Source organism: Leucopleurus acutus (genome assembly GCF_964270905.1).
Source record: "Leucopleurus acutus genome assembly, chromosome: 4".
NCBI classification, from domain to species: domain Eukaryota; kingdom Metazoa; phylum Chordata; class Mammalia; order Artiodactyla; family Delphinidae; genus Leucopleurus; species Leucopleurus acutus.
The window spans coordinates 47297525-47310726 of NC_139146.1; the positions used below are offsets into that span (position 1 = coordinate 47297525).

Here is a 13202-nt window from a genome sequence, read left to right on the forward strand (position 1 = left end):
TTGGATTATAGTTATTTTAATAGGGTTTTTAGTGGTTTTGCTATTGATTTGTAGTTCTTCATGTATTTGGGGGATTAACCTCTTGTCACATATGGTTTGCAAATGTTTTCTCCCATTGCATAAGTTGCCTTTTCATTATGATGATTGTTTCCTTTGCTGGGTAGAAGCTTTTTAGTTTGATGTAGTCCCACTTTAGTTGTTGTTGTTCTTGTTGCCTGTGTTTTTGGTGTCACATGCATAAAATTGTTGCCAAAACCAGTGTCATGAAGCCTTTCTCCTATGTTTTCTTCTAGGAGTTTTATGGTTTCAGGTCTTATGTTCAAAAATCCATTTTGAATTGATTTTATATATGGTATAAGATAGAAGTTCAATTTTATTCTTTTGCATGTGAATATCTAGTTTTCCCAACACCATTTGTTGAAGAGACTATCCTTTATTGATTTTGTATTTTTAGCACGATTGACTATACACATAATAGTTTTATTTCTGGGCTATCTGTTCTATTGGTCTATACGTCTTTCTTTTTGCCAGTACAATACTGTTTTGATTACTGTAGCTTTGTAATATATTTTGAAGTCAGGAGTTGTGATATCTCCTGCTTTGTTTTTCTTTCTCAAGATTATTTGGCTATTCATGGTCTTTTGTGGTTCCATATGAATTATTGAATTTTTTTTTTATTTCTATAAAATTGCTATTAGGATTTTGATAAGGATTACATTGAACCTGTAGATTACTTTGGGTATGAACATTTTAATAATATTAGATCTTCTGATAATACAAACATGAGTTATCTTCCCATCTGTTTTTGTCTTCTTTATTCCTTTTACATTTCTTCTATCCAGGGGAGAGACAGGGCCAGAAGAAGACCAGCCCTCTAAAGGTGCTCTTTATCAGACTGCTTCCAAAATAGATTTTGCTTTTTTCTCCTCTCTACACATCCTATAAGGCTGATTTTAATATCATATATCTGGCCAAATTACCCCTTGTTATCTCTCTCTTCTAAACCCTTTATATATATTTCTGTTGTTTGTTTTCCATATTACTAGTCATTTAATTATACTTCAATCCCTGTTAAGACTTAAAAGGCCTAGAGTTAAAATTTGGATTGATTTATTCATTAAATGATCAACTAATTTCTTTTTTCAAATCATATTTTCTGAACACTTTTTGTATGCTGGTGAGTGACCCCAGGAATAGAGAATCTATTAGGTAAGACCCCACTGTGTAGTAATAAATATTTAAGTGCTGTATGCAAGGATCTACTTCACTAACTTTGGCCAAATCACGCCAATAATCTAAGGCTCTTTGTCTTCATTTTCTACTGATAAAATGAGGATAATAATATTTGTCCTCCTACCTAGAAACAGAGTTGGGATGGTAATTAAATAGGGTAACAGATAATAAAAAGCACTTCCTAAATCCAAAAGCACTGTGTTGAACAAATGATTTAGTAGCTCACTGCTTCTCGAAGTGTTTTGTTTACTAAATAGTTTGTTCTTTTGTAAGAATCTGAAAACCACTTCTCTATAGTTTCTCCTAGAGGATATACCTTTGTTTTCATGGAGTCAAATGAACATATCTTCCTTTTTCCTCTACAATTTTGTAAGATAGCTATCATGACTTTTCTTAATTTTCTTCGTGAAGATGAATATTTCAAGTGTGCATATCTTTTAAAATTTTTATATGAAACAGTTTTAAATCTCTTGCCATTGCCATGCTCCTCTATATACCGCCAAGTGTTTTTTTTTAATTAGTAGATTTTAATTTTTCAGAGTAATTTTAGGTGTTTAAGACATTGAGTAGAAAATTCAGAGAGTTTCCATATATACACTCTCCTCCCTTACACAGTTTTAAGTTTGATTTTTCTATCCTATGCGGTTGTCAAAATTGGACACATTATTCCAGATGTGATCAAGAACTTCAGTTTACATGGAGTCTAGGGAGGGAGAGGACTCAAATGTGGCACCCAAATTTCTGACTTGTATAACTGAATGGGTGATGCAATCATTACTCATATAGATCTCTGGGGAAAAAAGAGCAGAGTTGAGACGGTACAGGATGATTTCAGTTTTTGACATATTATGTTGGGGACATCTGTAAAATACCCATGTAGACGTTTCCATGAGACACCTGGGTTGAGATGATGGAGCTCTGGGGGAAAAGCTGTTGTGAAAAGGGACAGCATGAAACTAGCTTACACCCCAGAATGAATGTGGTGAAGAGGAAGAACAAAGAGGAGCTAGTAGAGGACCTAGGAAAGACTGAAAGAACAATTGAGGAGGTGAATGTTTCAAGAAAAACCAGATTTTTGTTGCTCTTGTTGTTTTCTTGCAGAGAAGTCACATGAGTTAAAGGGTTTTTGCGTTTGGTTTGGCTGTGTTGGCTTCAGTAGATTCAGCTGAGTTTTCACAGCTCAGTCAAAAGTGGGTTCAAGAGTTACAGGAGGGCTTCCCTGGTGGCGCAGTGGTTGAGAGTCTGCCTGCCGATGCAAGGGACACGGGTTCGTGCCCCAGTCCGGGAAGATCCCACATTCTGAGGAGTGGCTAGGCCTATGAGCCATGGCTGCTGAGCCTGTGCGACCGGAGCCTGTGCTCAGCAACAGGAGAGGCCACAACAGTGAGAGGCCCACGTACCGCAAAAAAAAAAAAAAAAAAAAAAAAAAGGTTACAGGACATATACTACAAAGCTATAGGAATCAAGAGAGTATGGTACTGGCACAAAAATAGAGATATAGATCAATGGAACAGGATAGAAAGCCCAGAGATAAACCCATGCACCTGTGGTCACTTTAACTTTGATAAAGGAAGCAAGAATATACAATGGAGAAAAGACAGCCTCTTTAATAAGTGGCGCTGGGAAAACTGGAGAGCTACATGTAAAATAATGAAATTAGAACACTCTCTAACACCATACACAAAAATAAACTCAAATTGGATTAAAGATCTAAAGGTAAGGCCAGACACTATAAAACTTAGAGGAAAACGTAGGCAGAACACTCTATGACATAAATCACAGCAAGGTCCTTTTTCTCCTTTTCCAAGATGGAAATAAAAACAAAAATAAACAAATGGGACCTAATGAAACTTAAAAGCTTTTGCGCAGCAAAGGAAACCATAAACAAGACAAAAAGACAACCCTCAGAATGGGAGAAAATATTTGCCAACGAAGCACTGATAAAGGATTAATCTCCAAAATTTACAAGCAGCTCATGCAGCTCAATATCAAAAAAACAAACACCCCAATCCAAAAATGGGCAGAACACCTGAATAGACATTTCTCCAATGAAGAGGTACAGATTGCCAACAAACACATGAAAAGATGCTTAACGTCACTAATTATTAGAGAAATGCAAATCAAAACTACAATGAGGTATCACCTTACACTGGTCAGAATGGCCATCATCAAAAAATCTACAGAGAGACCTTCAAGATGGTGGAAGAGTTAAGACGTGAAGGTCAACTTCCTCCCCACAAATACATCAGAAATACATCTACATGTGGAACAACTCCTACAGAACACCTACTGAACACTGGCAGAAGACCTCAGACTTCCAAAAGGCAAAAAAAAAGTCCCCACGTACCTGGGTAGGGCAAAAGAAAAAAGAAAAAACAGACGCAAAAGAATAGGGACGGGACCTGCACCTTGGGGAGGGAGCTGTGAAAGCGGAAAAGTTTCCACACACTAGGAAGACCCTTTGTGGGCAGAGACTAGGGGTGGTGAGGGGGAAGCTTCGGAGCCACGGAGGAGAGCACAGCAACAGGGGTGCAGAGGGCAAAGCGGAGAGATTTCTGCACAGGGGATCGGTGCTGACCAGCACTCACCAGCCCGAGAGGCTTGTGTGCTCACTCACTGGGGCCGGTGGGGGCTGGGAGCTGAGGCTCGGGCTTCGGAGTTCAGATCCCAAGGAGAGGACTGGTGTTGGCTGCGTGAACACAGCCTGAAGGGGGCTAGTGCACCACAGCTAGCCAGGAGGTAGTCCGGGAAAAAGTCTGGACCTGCCTAAGAGGCAAGAGACAAATGTTTCGGGGTGTGCCAGGAGAGGGGATTCAGAGCACCACCTAAACAAGCTCCAGAGATGTGCGTGAGCTGCGTCTATCAGCATAGACACCAGAGACGGGCATGAGATGCTAAGGCTGCTGCTGCAGCCACCAAGAATCCTGTGTGCAAGCACAGGTCACTATCCACAGCTCCCCAACTGGGAGCCTGTGCAGCCCGCCACTGCCAGGGTCCCGTGATCCAGGGACAAATTACCCTGGAGAACACGTGGTGCACCTCAGCCTGTTGCAGCGTTACACTTGCCTCTGTTGCCGGAGGCTCGCCCCGCATTCCATATCCCTCCCTCCCCCTAGCCTGAGTGAGCCAGAGCTCCCTAATCAACTGCTACTTTAACGCCATCCTGTCTGAGTGAACAAGAGATATCCTCAGGAGACCTACACACAGAGACGGGGTCAAATCCAAAGCTGAACCCCAGGAGCTGTGTGAACAAAGAAGAGAAAGGGAACTTTCTCCCAGCAGCCTCAGGAGCAGTGGATTAAATCTCCACAATCAACGTCATGTACCCTGCATCTCTGGAATACCTGAATAGACAATGAATCGTCCCAAAATTGAGGTGGTGGACATTGGGAGCAATGATATATATATTTTTTTCCTTTTTCTGAGTGTGTAGGTGTATGCTTCTTTGTGTGATCTTCTCCATAAAGCTTTGCTTTTATCATTTGTGCTAGGGTTCTGTCTGTCCGTTTTTTTTTGTTTGTTTTTGTTGGGGTTTTTTTAGTACAGTTTTTAGCTCTTGTTATCATTGGTAGATATGTTTTTTGGTTTGGTTCCTCTCTTCTTTTTATTTTCTTCGATTTTTTACTACTTTTTAATTTTTTTATTTTTAATAATTATTTTTTATTTTAATAAGTTTATTTTATTTTACTCTTTTCTTTCTTTTTTCTTTTTTGTCCCTTTTCTTCTGAGCCGTTTGGCTGGTAGGGTCTTAGTGCTCCACTTGGGTGTCTGGCCTGTGCCTCTGAGGTGGGAGAGCCGCCTTCAGGACATTGGTCCACCAGAGACCTCCCGGCTCCGCATAACATCAAATGGCAAAAGCACTCCCAGAGATCTCCATCTCAACACTAAGACCCAGCTCCACTAAATGACCAGCAAGGTACAGTGTTGGACACCCTATGCCAAACAACTAGCAAGGCAGGAACACAACCCCACCCATTAGTAGAGAGGCTGCCTAAAATCATAATAAGGTCACAGACACCCCAAAACACACCACTGGATGTGGTCCTGCCCACCAGAAAGATCCAGCCTCCTCCACCAGAACACAGGCACTAGTCCCCTCCACCAGGAAGCGTACACAACCCACTGTACCAACCGTAACCACTGGTGGCAGACACCAAAAACAATGGGAACTATGAACCTGCAACCTGCAAAAAGGAGACCCCAAACACAGTAAGTTAAGGAAAATGAAAAGACAGAGAAACACACAGCAGATGAAGGAGCAAGATAAAAACCCACGAGACCAAACAAATGAAGAGAAAATAGGCAGTCTACCTGAAAAAGAATTAAGAGTAGTCATAGTAAAGATGATCCAAAATCCTAGAAATAAAATGGAGAAAATACAAGAAATGTTTAACAAGGACCAAGAAGAACTGAAGAGCAAACAACAATGATGAACAATTTAATGATGAACATTAAATTGATGAACATTAAATTCCATTTAATTCCAATTTTAAATGGAATTAAAAATTCTCTAGAAGGAATCAATAGCAGAATAACTGAGGCAGAAGAACAGATAAGTGACCTGGAAGATAAAATAGTGGAAATAACTACCTCAGAGCAGAATAAAGAAAAGAGAATGAAAAGAATTGAGGACAGTCTCAGAGACTTCTCGGACAGCATTAAATACACCAACATTCGAATTATAGGGGTCCCAGAAGAAGAAAAGAAAAAGAAAGGGACTGAGAAAATATTTGAAGAGATTATAGTTGAAAACTTCCCTAATGTGGGAAAGGAAATACTCAAGCAAGTCCAGAAAGTACAGAGCGTCCCATACAGGACAAATCCAAGGAGAAACACATCAAGACACATATAAATCAAACTATCAAATATTAAATACAAAGAAAAAATATTCTGCAAGCCAGAAGGGAGGGGCAGGACATATTTAAAGTGATGAAAGGGAAAAACCTACACCCAAGATTACTCTACCAAGCAAGGATCTCATTCAGATTCGATGGAGAAATTAAAACCTTTACAGACAAGCAAAAGTTAAGAGAATTCAGCACCACCAAATCAGCTTTACAACAAATACTAAAGGAACTTCTCCAAGCAGGAAACACAAGAGACCTACAAAAACAAACCCAAAACAATTAAGAAAATGGTAATAGGAACATACATATCAATAATTACCTTAAATCTAAATGGATTAAATGCTCCAACCAAAAGACACAGACTGGCTAAATGGATAAAAAAAAAAAAAGACCCATATATATGCTGTCTACAAGAGACCTACGTCAGACCTAGGGACACATGCAGACTGAAAGTGAGGGGATGGAAAAGGATATTCCATTCAAATGGAAATCAAAAGAAAGCTGGAGTAGCAATTCTCATATCAGACAAAATAGACTTTAAAATAAAGACTATTACAAGAAAAAAAGAAGGACACCTCATGATGATCAAGGGATCAATCTAAGAAGAAGATATAGCAATTGTAAATATTTATGCACCCAACATAGGAGCACCTCAATACATAAGGCAAATGCTAACAGCCATAAAAGGGGAAATCAACATTAACACAATCATAGTAGGGGACTTTAACACCCCACTTTCACTAATGGACAGATCATCCAAAACGAAAATAAATAAGGAAACACAAGCTTTCATTGATACATAAAAGAAGATGGAATTAATTGATATTTAAAGCACATTCCATCCAAAAACAACAGAATACACTTTCTTCTCAATAGCTCATGGAACATTCTCCAGGGTAGATCATACCTTGGGTCACAAATCGAGCCTTGGTAAATTTAAGAAAATTGAAATCATATCAAGTATCTTTTATGACCACAATGCCTAGACTAGATATCAATTACAGGAAAAAAATCTGTAAAACATACAAACACATGGAGGCTAAACAATTCCCTACTAAATAACCAAGAGATCACTGAAGAAATCAAAGAGGAAATCAAAAAATACCTAGAAACAAATGACAATGAAAGCCCTACAACCCAAAACCTATGGAATGCAGCAAAAGCAGTTCTACGAGAGAAGGGTATAGCAATACAATCCTACCTCAAGAAACAAGAAAACAGCTCAAATAAACAGCCTAACCTTACACCTAAAGCAATTAGAGAAAGAAGAAGAGAAAACCCCCAAAATTAGCAGAAGGAAAGAAATCATAAAGATCAGATCAGAAATAAATGAAAAAGAAATGAAGGAAGCAATAGCAAAGATCAGTAAAATCAAAAGCTGGTTCTTTGTGAAGATAAACAAAATTAATAAACCATTAGCCAGACTCATCAAGAAAAAAAGGGAGAAGACTCAAATCAATAGAATTAGAAATGAGAAAGTAGAAGTAAGAACTGACACTGAAGAAATACAAAGGATCATGAGAGATTGCTACAAGCAACTACATGCCAATAAAATGGACAAACTGGAAGAAATGGACAAATTCTTAGAAATGCACAACCTTCCGAGACTGAACCAGGAAGAAATAGAAAATATGAACAGATCAATCACAAGCACTGAAATTGAAACTGTGATTAAACACCTTCCAACAAACAAAAGCCCAGGACCATATGGCTTCACACACGAATTATATCAAACATTTAGAAAAGAGCTAACACCTATCCTTCTCAAACTCTTCCAAAATATAGCAGAGGGAGGAATACTCCCAAACTAATTCTACGAGGCCACCGTCACTCTGATAACAAAACCAGACAAAGATGTCACAAAGAAAGAAAACTACAGGCCAATATCATTGATGAATATAGATGCAAAAATCCTCAACAAAATACTAGCAAACAGAATCCAACAGCACATTAAAAGGATCATACACCATGATCAAGTGGGGTTTATTCCAGGAATGCAAGGATTCTTCAATCTAAGCAAATCGATCAATGTGATACACCATATTAACAAATTGAAGGAGAAAAACTATATGATCATCTTAATAGATGCAGAAAAAGCTTTCGACAAAATTCAACACCCATTTATGATAAAAACCCTCCAGAAAATAGGCATAGAGGGGATTACCTCAACAGAATAAAGGCCATATATGACAAACCCACAGCCAACATCGTCCTCAATGATGAAAAACTGAAAACATTTCCACTAAGATCAGGAAAGAGACAAGGTTGCTCACTCTCACCACTATTATTCAACATAGTTTTCGAAGTTTTAGCCACAGCAGTCAGAGAAGTAAAAGAGATAAAAATCATCCAAATTGGAAAAGAAGAAGTAAAGCTGTCATTGTTTGCAGATGACATGATAGTATACATAGAGAATCCTAAAGATGCTACCAGAAAACTACTGGAGCTAATCAGTGAATTTAGTAAAGTAGCAGGATACAAAATTAATGCATAGAAATCTCTTGCATTCCTATACACTGATGATGAAAAATCTGAAAGAGAAATTAAGGAAACACTCCCATTCAGCATTGCAAAAAAAGAATAAAATACCTAGGAATAAACCTACCTAAGGAGACAAAAGGCCTGGATGCAGAAAACTATAAGACACTGATGAAAGAAATTAAAGATGATACAAACAGATGGAGAGATCTACCATGATCTTGGATTGGAAGAATCAATATTGTGAAAATGAATATACTACCCAGAGCAATTTCCAGATTCAATGCAATCCCTAGCAAACTACCAATGGCATTTTTCACAGAACTAGAACAAAAAATTTCACAATTTGTATGGAAATACAAAAGACTCTGAAGAGCCAAAGCAGTCTTGAGAAAGAGAAGCAGAACTGGAGGAATCAGACTCCCTGACTTCAGACTATACTACAAAGCTACAAAGCTACAGTAATCAAGACAGTATGGTACTGGCACAGAAACAGAAATATAGATCAATGGAACAGGATAGAAAGGCCAGAGATAAACCCACGCACATATGGTCACCTTATTTTTGATAAAGGAGACAAGAATATACAATGGAGAAAAGACAGCATCTTCAAAAAGTTGTGCTGGGAAAACTAGACAACTACATATAAAAGAATTAAATTAGAACACTCCCTAACACCATACACAAAAATAAACTAAAAATGAATTAAAGACCTAAATGTACGGCCAGACACTATAAAACACTTAGAGGAAAACATAGGCAGAACCCTCTATGACATAAATCACAGCAAGATCCATTTTGACCCACCTCCTAGAGAAATGGAAATAAAAACAATAATAAACAAATGGGACCTAATGAAACTTCAAAGCTTTTGCGCAGCAAAGGAAACCATAAACAAGATGAAAAGACAACCCTTAGAATGGGAGAAAATATTTGCAAATGAAGCAACTGACAAAGGATTTATCTCCAAAATTTACAAGCAGCTCATGCAGCTCAGTATCAAAAAAAGAAAAAACCCAATCCAAAAATGGGCAGAAGACCTAAAGCAACATTCCTCCAAAGAAGATATATAGGTTGCCAACAAACACATGAAAGAATGCTCAACATCACTAATCATTAGACAAATGCAAATCATAACTACAATGAGGTATCACCTCACACCAGTCAGAATGGCCATCATCAAAAAATCTAGAAAAAATAAATGCTGGAGAGGGTGTGGACAAAAGGGAACCCTCTTGCACTGTTGGTGGGAATGTAAATTGGTACAGCCACTCTGAAGAACAGTATGGACGTTCCTTAAAAAACTACAAATAGAACTACCATATGACCCAGCAATCCCACTACTGGGATATACCCTGAGAAAACCATAATTCAAAAAAGTCATGAACAACAATGTTCATTGCAGCTGTATTTACAATAGCCAGAACATGGAATCAATCTAAGTGTTCATCAACAGAAGAATGGATAAAGAAGATGTGGCACATATATACAATGGGATATTACTCAGCCATAAAAATAAATGAAATTGAGTTATTTGTAGTGAGGTGGATGGACCTAGAGTCTGTCATACAGAGTGAAGTAAGTCAGAAAGAGATGCTGTATGCTAACACATATATATGGAATCTGAAAAAAAAAAAGGTCTGAAGAACCTAAGGGCAGGACAGGAGTAAAGACGCAGGCGTAGAGAATGGACTTGACATGGGGAGGGGGAAGGGTAAGCTGGGACAAAGTGAGAGAGTGTCATGGACTTATGTACAGTACCAAATGTAAAATAGATAGCTAGTGGGAAGCAGCCGCATAGCACAGAGAGATCAGCTCAGTGCTTTGTGACCACCTAGAGGGGTGGGATAGAGAGGGTGAAAGGGAGTCACGAGAGGATGTAGATATGGGGATATATGTGTATGTATGGCTTATTCACTTTGTTATAAAGCAGAAAGTAACACACCATTGTAAAGCAATTATACTCCAATAAAGTTGTTTAAAAAATGTATTAAATAACTGAGATAAACAGTTATTAAACATAAATGTAGTACAGTTGTATTAATATAAAAAATCATATAACATTAACAAATCTACAAACAATAAATGCTGGAGAGTGTTTGGAGCAAAGGGAACCCTCTTGCACTATTGGTGGGAATGTAAATTGGTACAGCCACTATGGAGAAGAGTATGGAGGTTCCTTAAAAAACTAAAAATAGAACCACCATACGACCCAGCAATCCTGCTACTGCGCATAAACCCTGAGAAAACCATAATTCAAAGAGTCATGTACCACAATGTTAATTGCAGCACTATTTACAGTAGCCAGGACATGGAAGCAACATAAGTGTCCATCAACAGTTGAATGGATAAAGAAGACATGGCACATATATACAATGGCATATTACTCAGCCATATAAAGAAACAAAATTGAGTTTTTTGTAGTGAGGGGGATGGACCTAGAGTCTGTCATACAAGAGTGAAGTATGTCAGAAAGAAAAAAAACAAATACCGTATGCTAACGCATATATGGAATCTTAAAAATATATATAAATGGTTCTGAAGAATCTAGGGGCAGGAGAGGAATAAAAACGCAGACGTAGAGAATGGACTTGAGCACACAAGGAGGGGGAGGGGTAAGCTTGGATGAAGTAGGAGAGTGGCATGGACATATATACACTACCAAATGTAAAATAGATAGCTAGTGGGAAGCAGCTGCATAGCACAGGGAGATCAGCTTGGTGCTTTGTGACCACCTAGAGGGGTGGGATAGGGAGGATGGGAGGGAGATGCAAGGGGGAGGGGATATGGGGATATATGTATACGTATAGCTGATTCACTTTGTTATATAGCAGAAACTAACATAACATTGTAAAGCAATTATACCCCAATAAAGATGTTAAAAAAAAAGAGTTATGGGACATAAAGAAGGAGAGGCAGATGGTATGTACAAATGGTTCCAGAATTTGGGGTTTGAAAAGGAGAACAGAGAATTCAGTATTTGAAAATGCCATGGAGAATCAAGGAGGTAGAAGTAGCATTATGGCCAGAATTTTTGGAGGTGCTTTGTGTACTTTAAGTTGGGCCACCTTTTATCATCTGTTCCGCAGGGGACTTTATTATGTTGTTGCCATACAATATTCTCTGATTTTGTTTTATCCAAGCATGTACTGTTTCTTTGTTTTTCAGTTCCTAATATAAATAACATGCTATTCATTTGTATATTGATTTTAGATTTCAGTTTTGCTGTTTATACATATATTCCATTCTGGTAGTCTGTGGATTCCTTTGTCAATTATCAGTTATTATTTCCAGAAATCCTGAAACCAAGTATATTTCATTATATTCAGTATAACATCTGGGATATATTTCAATTCTATTTATATTTAGCTCAATCAGTAATATCCATCCTTTGGCTAATGTTATTATAAATTGATTTAGCTATATTTTAAATTAATTGAAAATGTTACCCATGGTAAATACATAAGATTATCATTGAATCAAAATATATACTATTAAATTAAAGATTAATTTTGGGATAACACAAATATACTTTCTGGCATATGTACAATCTTGTAAAAAATAATAAGCAGCTTAATGTTAAGCTGACTAGCATGAAAAATATTCAGCATGGTAAAAAATTAAAAGAAATGTGTTCTGTATATCCAGTGTTTCATTAATGGGGAAGTTAAACTATTCTTTTTATACTGTGGCTGAATTTTAAAAGTACAGAAGTCAGTAGCAGAATATAAGTTTTCAATACTATACTATTTGGTTTAAGAAAAATATTCTCTTCAAATTATAGAGTAATATTAATCTTTTAATATTATAATGAGGGTGCCCACACCATAGTCTTTAAATCTGAAGCCTGATAGGACAGTCTGAGTTTAAATCCTGGTTTTGCCATTTAAGAACTGAGTGACCCTAGGCAAATTACTAAACTCTCTGACCCTCAATTTTTGCATCTATAAAAGGGGTTAATAGTGGTATGTACATCACAGGAAGTTGTGAGTTTTGATTAGATTAATATATGTAAAATGATCAGAACAGTAATTGAACATATTAAGTGTCCTGCAATTGTTTGCTAGCATCATAATTCATTTGCATCTATACACAGCTCTTTTCAGTGTGCATGCAATTATATGGATATCACTGGGAATGACACTTTATCCTTACATAGTACTATTCTCATGATAGGTAGCTCAGACTTAGGTGTAGATGATAGAACTGTTCTACCAAATGAAATAGTTAAATTGATGATAGAGTTAAGGGTAGATTAGATCCTATTTAAAACCTATACGAAATGTGTCTCACACAGTATGTTGACAGTTACCATTACTTGAATTTAATCTTTTCCCTACTCTTCTTTCTAGGGACTCAGTTAATCAGTGTTCCTTGAGTATCTAATATGTATCAAATATTATACTGTGATTTTTAAAAATAATTAGTTAATTAATTTATTCTTCCCTGCGTTGGGTCTTTGTTGCTGGGCTCAGGCTTTCTCTTAGTTGCGGCGAGCTGGGGCTACTCTTTGTTGTGGTGCATGGACATCTCATTGCGTTGGCTTCTCTTGTTATGGAGCATGGGCTCTAGGCACACGGCCTTCAGTAGTTGTGGCACATGGGCTCAGTAGTTGTGGCTCGTGGGCTCTAGAGTGCAGGCTCA

At 37.6% G+C, this 13202-nt stretch overlaps 1 protein-coding gene across 3 annotated transcripts in view; it reads left to right on the forward strand.

Annotated features, from left to right (window-relative positions):
• SLIT2 (slit guidance ligand 2) overlaps window positions 1-13202 on the forward strand; it is a gene marked incomplete at both ends in the record, with an annotated part of 381466 nt that overhangs the window by 140195 nt on the left and 228069 nt on the right. The window lies entirely within an intron of this gene.